This window comes from Galeopterus variegatus, unplaced genomic scaffold (assembly GCF_000696425.1).
Source record: "Galeopterus variegatus unplaced genomic scaffold, G_variegatus-3.0.2 Scaffold4286, whole genome shotgun sequence".
Classification (NCBI taxonomy): domain Eukaryota; kingdom Metazoa; phylum Chordata; class Mammalia; order Dermoptera; family Cynocephalidae; genus Galeopterus; species Galeopterus variegatus.
The window spans coordinates 85526-94248 of record NW_007730397.1 but is presented as its reverse complement, the minus strand read 5'-3'; the positions used below and the strand labels follow the sequence as shown (position 1 = coordinate 94248).

The window sequence follows — 8723 nt, the reverse complement described above, 5'->3', positions numbered from 1 at the left end:
AACTTTCACTGACTTCCTAATGTGATTTATTAATGGCTTTTTCTTTGAAGATGGAGTGGGGGAAGCCTTTCATCTTCTGCAAATTGTACTTTGCATTAACACTTGGAATCATGCAGCCATGGGTCTGCGTGGGGTGAGACAGGAAGTGGGTAGGTGTGGTGCTGACAGAGCTGGAGGGAGCCGGGCAGCACATACCTGACCCGCAGGGGGGTCAGGAGAGGTGAGGGGAGTGCATGTCACTGGAGATGTCGCCCCACCAATATGTTTACTGAAATAAAGGCCCACAGAGGGCAATCTTGGGAAATTACTGGTCTCACACTTTCTTCTTTATCCTGTCCCTCCAGCACCTCCCTGCTAGCTATACAAGGATTGGGATTTTTAAGAAGAGGAACAAAAAGCAGTGTGAATTTTCTGCCAGCTTGTAAGAGTGGCGAACTCCTTACCAAGGCAGGACACATATTCATGCATGAGTTTGAGGGCTTGGGAGAAAAGGACTTGACCCCACAGCACAGGTAGGCTCAGTGATCCAAATACTCTGACAACCTCAAAGACCAAAGACCAAAGAGAGGGGCCAGAAGGTGGCTGATCCCCTGTGGGCAGCAAGTCAAATATGTTGTAAGTGACTGGTTCTTGATAAACCAGGGGAGAGAGCACCAAAACAACTGGTATTTGATTTAAAAATCTACACTTGTTGAGGCTGATATGCTTTCAAGGCTCCCAGAAACTGATTATATTGGGAAATGAGGGAGCAAAGCCCTGTTCATCCTTTGCCCACATGGCCTCTGGTGGCAGCACTGGCTCCCATGAAAGATTCCATCTTCAGTCTTGCTTTTCTTGCCTATGGCCATTGTTATTTGTATATAAATATTTAACTATTTACATTTTAATTTCTTACCCCATGGCTAGAATTGGATATGAATTTTATATGAGAAAAATAAGTATTTTACAAGCCAATATTAGAAAATAAAATTTGCAGGTGGCCTGAGGCAGGATGGGGTCACTCTGTGTTGTTCTTGAGCATCTATTTTCCTCCTACTTGTCAGGTGGATCTAGTTCATGGGCTTCTCTGAGCTCCCTAGGGGAAGGAGAACACTGCCAAAGCTTTTACTCTTGAAAAGAGCAATTAACGGGCTGGCCAGTTAGCTCAGCTGGTTAGCTCAGCCTTATATCACCAAGGTCATGGGTTTGGATTCCCTTACAGGCCAGCTGCCAAAAAAAATAAAATAAAATAATGAAAAGTTTTATTTTTATTTTGTCTCCTCATTGAAGATACAAACTTTTAGTTGTCTGCAAGCATTTACCCTGTATCCTTGTTGAAAATTTCATCCTCATCAGAAGACTCCTTGTCACGTAGCTTCTGGGCCATGTTTTTCTTGCATGTAGCATCAAGAGGTCTATATGAATCCCTAAGCCAAAATGGCCACCTTAGCCAGAAAGAGCCCTCCTAGAAAATAAAAGGGGAAATATTAATTCTGCATTTCCCCTGCTCTCTCTGGACACAGCAGTGAATCCTTCTCAAATTTACCTGAGAGTCATTTTGCTGTGAGCATCTCCTATGCAGCAGAAATCTGAAAAAGCCCCTTAGGAGAAAACACACACACAAGACAATTAGTGATTCACACCATTTTCCTCGTCTCTTACAATGTACATCTCTGGTCTTATTAGGGCTAAATGTACACCTCAGTCCATAATCAAAAGGAGCAAAATCACTACAGACCAGGGACCTTCAAAAAAATTTCATGCATGCTGGGCTTCCAGAAGCTCTCTGTGTCTGTCCAAAAGGGCCTCACAGTGTCTCTGGGGAGAACTTTGTATATGGCACAGAACATAGGTGGGATTTTCAGCCCCACTGTGCTCTCATGCAGTGAACAGAATGCACAGCCACACAGGACAGAAGCGTCTGCCATCTCCAGCATTTCACATCAGTCCCCTTCAGCTTCGTCTCACATGCGTCATTCGCATGGGGGGTGGGCGATAAGGTGCTTCTGTTTTCCCAGCTGCTTTATCCTAGAGGTTGAATCACCTCAACAAATGCCTGGGTTCAACTAGCCAAGTTATCTAGCTCATTGATTTTATCTGCAGGCTGTCACTGATGAGTGAGTGAGTGAGTTATGGAACCAGTTTAAAGGACATGACTAGCACTACAACACAAAATATTCTGAGTACAAACAATATGAAAAAATCAGTGTGTCATTTCAGAAGCTACTTATGTCTACATAGTATGTGTGTACTGATTCGTGATATAAAATGTAGCTCCCAGCCCAAGCACAGTACAGTCAATGGAGAATCCCCAGCTAGAAAAGGAATCGTCTGGCGGGAGCGCCGCCGCGCCTCCCAAGCGGTGCACTACAGCAGTGCGCCACCGGGCCGGCCCCGGAATCGTCTTATTTCTGATACTCACTAGCAATGTGACCATGGGGCAAGGTATTTTCCCTTTCTCTTTCTATGTTTCCTTATAATAAAAGGAAGAGACAGACTACTGTCTAAGGTCTCTCCTAGTTAAACTCTATGAATTTTGGATAAAAGGAATAGAGAGTGGGAGCCCAAACACCAGTAGGGTAAGAAGATGTTTTCCTGCCACGTTAGAGGAAGGACTCATGCATTCTGCCTTCTATCAGCCTTGAATTATGTCGATGTCATGTGGCCTTCCCCACCCCCTCTCCAGAGCCTCAAAGAAGGCCTCTGGCCTGATGCCCACTCCCCAGCAGAAGGAAGAGGCACCACCAAAACCTCTCCCCTCCACCCTCTCTTGGAAGGACAGCAGATGTCTCCTTACTTACTAGTCGCTGCTAACTCAGCTTTGCCTGGGGAACTAATGTTGCTGGGGTCAGGCAGAGCCCTGGGTTAAGGAAGTCTTCTTCCTGCCTCTGGCAGTTTTCTCACTGCAAAATGAGGGAATTGAGATAGATACATTTTAAGTTCTCCTCTAGTTCTAAAATTCTAATTTAAAAATTGCCAGGTAAATACTGATTTGGGGGATCCTTATCCTCCTCTGATACTGTTCTATGAGAATAAATCTGTTCTGGAAAAAAACACAATCATGATCATCCATCACAATGACCATTATCTCCAAATCTTCATTCATTCCTTTTATTTATTATAAGTCTTATCTACCCAGTGAGATAACTTTTTTGAGAACAGGAACTCTATCCTGTTTAATAGTTCTTTGATTCTTCCACAGTACCTAGCTCAGGGTCTTGCATGCAGCTGGCACTTATTGACTCTTTAGGTAACATTCAACAGATAATTTCTAGCAAAAATTCTTAAAGGTAGGAAAAAAAGGAAACATCTGTAACTTGATAAAAGTATCTCCCAGAGACCTAAGAAAGTCAAGAACAGGAGTAGGACACCTATTATTACAGCTACTGTTTGTCATTGTTGGTTTGAGGTCCTAATAAATGCAATAAGAAAAATAAATGGGGCATAAGGATTGGAAAGGAAAAGATAAAACTATCATTATTTGCATATAAAATGATGGAAAATCTAAAAAGCCTAAGAGAAACAACTAAAAATTTATTGGAAGTAATGTGAGGATTCAATAAGGTGGCTAGGTACAAAATCAAGTGATCAGTGCACAAACCTCAATAGCTTTCCTATGTACCCCCAATAACTAATTAGAAAATGGAAGAATTGGGCCGACCCAGTGGCGCACTGGAGAGTGCGCCGCTTGGGAGTGCAGCGGCGCTCCCGCCGAGGGTTCGGATCCCATGTGGAGACCGGTTCCCGCTCACTGTCTGAGCGCGGTGCGGGCGCAACACCGAGGGTTGCGATCCCGTTGCCAGTCCCCGGTACGGGTGCGACACCAAGGGTTGCGATACCGTTACCGGTCAGTAAAAAAGACAAAAAGGAAAAAAAAAAATGGAAGAATGATCCCATATACAACAGCAATAAAAATGTAAAGTACCTAGGAATAAACTTAAAAGATGTGTAAGATCTATGTGATGAAAACACTAAAACTCTTCTGAAGGATGTTAAGATATAAATACACGGCATGAGATACCATGTTCCTAGAATGTTGTAAAGATGTCAATCTACAAATTCAATGCAATCCTATTCAAATCCCAAAACAATTTTTTACAAAAATTGACCAGGTGACATTTGGGAGAGAAAATGGGCAAGAATAGCTATGAAATGTATGAAAAAGAAGACCAAAGAGCAGATGCTCACCCTACCAAATATATAACTCAAAATATGTTATAAGGCAGCTGGAATTATGTAGTGTGATCCTGGTACTTGCACAGGAAAAGACAACTGGATCAACAGAAGAGAACAGAGTCCAGATAAAGACGGTATTTTATTTATTTATTTATTTTTTGTCTTTTGTCTTTTTCCGTGTCCGGCAACGGATCGCAACCCTCAGTGTTGCCCCCGCACCGGACCAGGACCGGCAACGGGATCGCAACCCTCAGTGCTGCTCCCGCGCCTCGCTCAGCCAGTGAGCGGGAACCGGTCTGTATGTGGGATCCGAACCCTCGGGCAGGAGCGCCGCCACGCTTCCCAAGCGGCGCACTATCCAGTGCGCCACCGGGCCGGCCCAAAGACGGTATTTTAGATCACTGAAGAATGAACCATACAATAAAAATTGTCTTAAAACAATTGAATATTCATGAAGGGAAAAATAAGTTAGACTCCCTAACTCAACCATACTCAAAAACAAAGAAATAAAACAAATTCTAGGTGGATTAAAAAATATAAATAACATAATGCTATAAAAGTACGAAAAGAAAATATCAGACTATTCTGTGAAGTGACAAAAGGCCTCTAATAAGACTCACACCCCTTAAGCCACAAGGCTAGGTCCACAGATGCTTCGGCATAGACTATAAATTATCTACTCTTCACAGCCTTTGGCCCTTTCTCCACTGGATTGTCTTTTTCTTGCTGGTTTATAAAACTCTTTATATTAAATATATTAATCCTTCCAATGGTTTTCATTGTACCTCAATGTTTTTTAGTTTTGTCTTTAAGGAGGCAAAACAGAGTGGCAGCAGGATGCACAGGCTTTGCAGTCAAGGGAATCTGGGATCTGCTTTTGGTTCTGCAATGGAGGCCTTAAATTGATCTCCTTCATCTGTAAATAGGGATGATAATCTCCTCCTCCCAGGACTGTTGTGAGGATTAAATCATACAGTACATGGAAAACTCTTTATCCTGTGCTTGGCATATGTAAGTGCTAAGTTTGCTAGTGATGTCACAGACAAGCCCGGCAAATCTACCAAAGTTTTCTGCCTGTGATATCAGGCTGGGAAAGCTCTTCTCCACTGCCAAGATTATAAAATATATTGCTTCTATCTTCTTCTAATATTTTTACATTTTCTTTTTTTACATTTACTGAAACATGTTTTAAGGTGAGATTAGGGATCTGCCATTACTTGCCCCTCAAATAGTTAGGCAGCTGTTCTGTTAGCATTTATTCATTTTCTCCCACTGATTAGAATGTTAAAAGGTGACATTTCAAATGTCTTAGGAACACAGTAAGACTCTGCTTACTACTTCAAGGAAATATTAGGCTGTATTATTCTTCATTATGGAGTTGACATAATGCCTCATCTGTCTCTTCCTTTAAACACCTTTATTGTACTACAGGTAAAACACTACATGCTCCCTGTCTTCATATAGCTTATCATCTAAGTAGGGAAATGAAATAATAAAAACATATAAATAAATAAAAATATAAGGTTAAATTGTATACAGAAACTAAAAGTAATATAGGAGTTGATAGTTCAAAAAACCATAAGGTCACATGCCACCTGGAGGCCTCCGCAAGCTGGGCCCAGGCTGGTCCCTGTCTCCTAGGTTCAGAAATCAGACTTTGTCCTTGCCAAGAGAGAACTCACTTCTTCCTTTTAGAGCAGTCTCACCTTATCAATATCACAGGACTGGCCAAAAATCAGAATGCCAGATTACAACTTGACAATGAGAAATATATCTCATTCCACAGACAGCACCTGTGCTACACGATCAGGGAATCACCCCTCTGGAGAGACGGGCCTCCGTGGCACACTGAAGCACAATCTGAAGGCTAATGTGAGAACAGAATCAGAACAAAATGAATCAGATGACTCCAGTGTTTCATGGAAAGGGCTGAGGTGGCTGGATTCCCCCATCTCCCCCCAGGCACAGCCTTGCCTTGGCCCGACCCCACATCTGCTGGCTTAGGTGCCATGTCAACTCATGCACAATGTCAGGTGGGCACTACCCTTGCTGGGCTCTTCCTTGCCTTGTCTGTGCTTTCACTACTGACCAGCCCTCTGCAGATGGACATGTTTTTCTTTAGATATGTTAATACATCTAGTCAGGTTCTGCTCACATCTGTAGACCAGGGACCTTACATCTCTGCTCTGCTCCATTATGTGTGGACCTTAGTGTTTCTCTCTTAGACAGCTGTCTTTTAAAAAATTGTTTACCACATTTTTAAGCTCTCAAAGGAGACGGAATGCGTCACTATAGATTCCAAGAAATGGTGACAAATCTCACAGAGGGACTAGGCCCAGAAGGTCTGGAGTATTCAGGGATGGCTTCATGATGAAAGATGAAATTGAGGTGGCTGTTGACAGACTCATAGGACTTCCACAGGCAGAGTGACATACAGGAATTTTAGATGGGCAAAGGCACAGACACAAGTATGAATGGGGTGTGGTGGGGGGGCTGCTTTGATTGGAATGGAGGGTCACCATGATGGTAGAAAAGGTAAATAATTTACCTCAAATGAGGTTGGGTTGGTAGGGTAGAGTCAAGATTGTCAGCTTCTTAAGTCACTCTTTTAGTATGCCAGGACCTACCTGTTGGGAAAAGTAATAAGCTATTTTGTAATTGAACAAAAGGTAAACAGAAGCAAGCTCCAGAAAGGCTCCTGTAAATATGACACGCCTTAGAGTAGCCTAATGCAGGATTTAGCTGCAGGGCTTTAACTGAACCTGTTTACACAATGCCTTACACACTGGAGAAGTATGCTATGTAAATCTAATGAATCTCCAGGGTAACACTTTTATCTTTTGGCCCCTTCCTTTCTCCCCAGGGTGATGACAGCTCCATGACGCTTAAGATTATACATCTCTTGTCATTTTAGTAACAGAGAAAGAAATCAGAGGTAGAAGGGCATGACTGGTAAGTACATAAAATTGCTGACATAGTTTTATGTTGGCAAAATTTTACTATCATATCAACTCTGGCCTTCTTAAACTTCTCAGAATAGCCTAGTGGCTTGTTAGTTTGGTTTTCATCCTACAGAGATCTCCTGGGAGTGGGGTTCCTTTAAAAATCCCTGGAATATACTTTGCAATAAAAGAACAAAGCACACCTCAGTCTCAGTGACTGAAGAGGAATGTCAAACAGTAGTAGGTGGGAAAGTGGCTTTGATTTTCACTTTATGGGTTCGGATTCTATTATAAAGACAGACGTATTCTAGGACTTGAATTCATTTTTTGTTCTTACCTCAATGAGATAGAAAATTATAATCAAAATCATCACATCACAGGTATTGCCAAAATGAGTTTGTTGTTATAGCCATATCCTGGAACGTCTTTAGTGAGCTTAAAAAAAAAAAAGAAAAGAAAAGAAAGAACAATTGTTTTTATAAAACAAAGAGATAGGATGAAAGCTGGGATGGCTGGGTAGCTCACTTGGGAGGGCATGGTGCTTACAACACCATGGTCAAGGGTTCAGATCCCTGTACTGGCCACCCACCAAAAGAAAGAAGGGATGAAAGCTAACTATTTAAAAGCCCATTCTTGGGCTGGCTGGTTAGCTCAGTTGGTTAGAGCATGCATGGTGTTATCCACATCAAGGTCAAGGGTTCAGACCCTGGTAGGCACCAGCTGCCAAAAAAACAAACAAACAAAAAAATACCCCATAAAATCCCACTCTTCCAGATGAGTAGATTACAGGTTCTTGAAGAACATACAAAATCTAATGTGTTACATAATCTTATTATTAATCATTTTCTTTTACAATTTATCTTGTGTGTTAGGTCTGCTTTATTCTCTAAATCAAAGAGGGAGATCACTGTCTTGGCCAAAGTTACATGAAAGAGACAAGATATGGACTAGGAGCCTCTGGTCTTCCTGCTTGGGCATTTTAATGGCAGACCCTAAATGACTGACAGTTCTGGGTCTCATGTTTCAGTAGCTGTCCTCACCTCACGTAACTCCTGGTCTTTTTGTTCACCTAGGGCTTCTGTGCTCTCATTGGTATAGTTCTCAGTTTTCCATTGGTCTGTATCCCATTCTGCCTTGGATGCCTTTACTTCCTGCTGCTCACTGAGAAGCTTCTTCAGGAGGCCTGTCCTGGAGATGAGCTTGGAACAAGCCATTTGTACATGGGGCTCACAGCAGTTCATTTTCAAAGTCCAGATAACATGAGAAACGAACCTTCTCATGTTGTTGCAGAGATGAGGGATCCTAGCTGCTGGTTTAGCTGAAGTTCAAATTGATCACCTGGGGATGAAAGCGATGGGCAAGTGAAACCTTTGGGCTTGGGGGGTAAGTCAGTGCCCAGGTTGTGGTATTCCCATCGTGTTCCATTGGATTGTTTAACAGTTGCATTAACTTTAATGCAGTCACAGCAGAATTCCTGTGGGTTGTGTTTTCAGGGATAGTTTCTACTGGTACAGTAGTGTTTTCTACAAAAACATTTTAATCAGAAGTATTTATTGCAGTAGTTTTCTTCAGTAGTGTTTCTTTCTTTCTTTTTTTTTTTTTTTTTTTTTTTTTTTTTTTTTTGAC

The 8723-nt window shown here is 42.1% G+C and overlaps 1 pseudogene; it reads right to left on the bottom strand.

The window, feature by feature from the left end:
- Positions 1–1444: 1444 nt before the first annotated feature.
- The window catches only part of LOC103602770, a 19704-nt pseudogene continuing 12425 nt past the window's right edge, over positions 1445–8723 (bottom strand).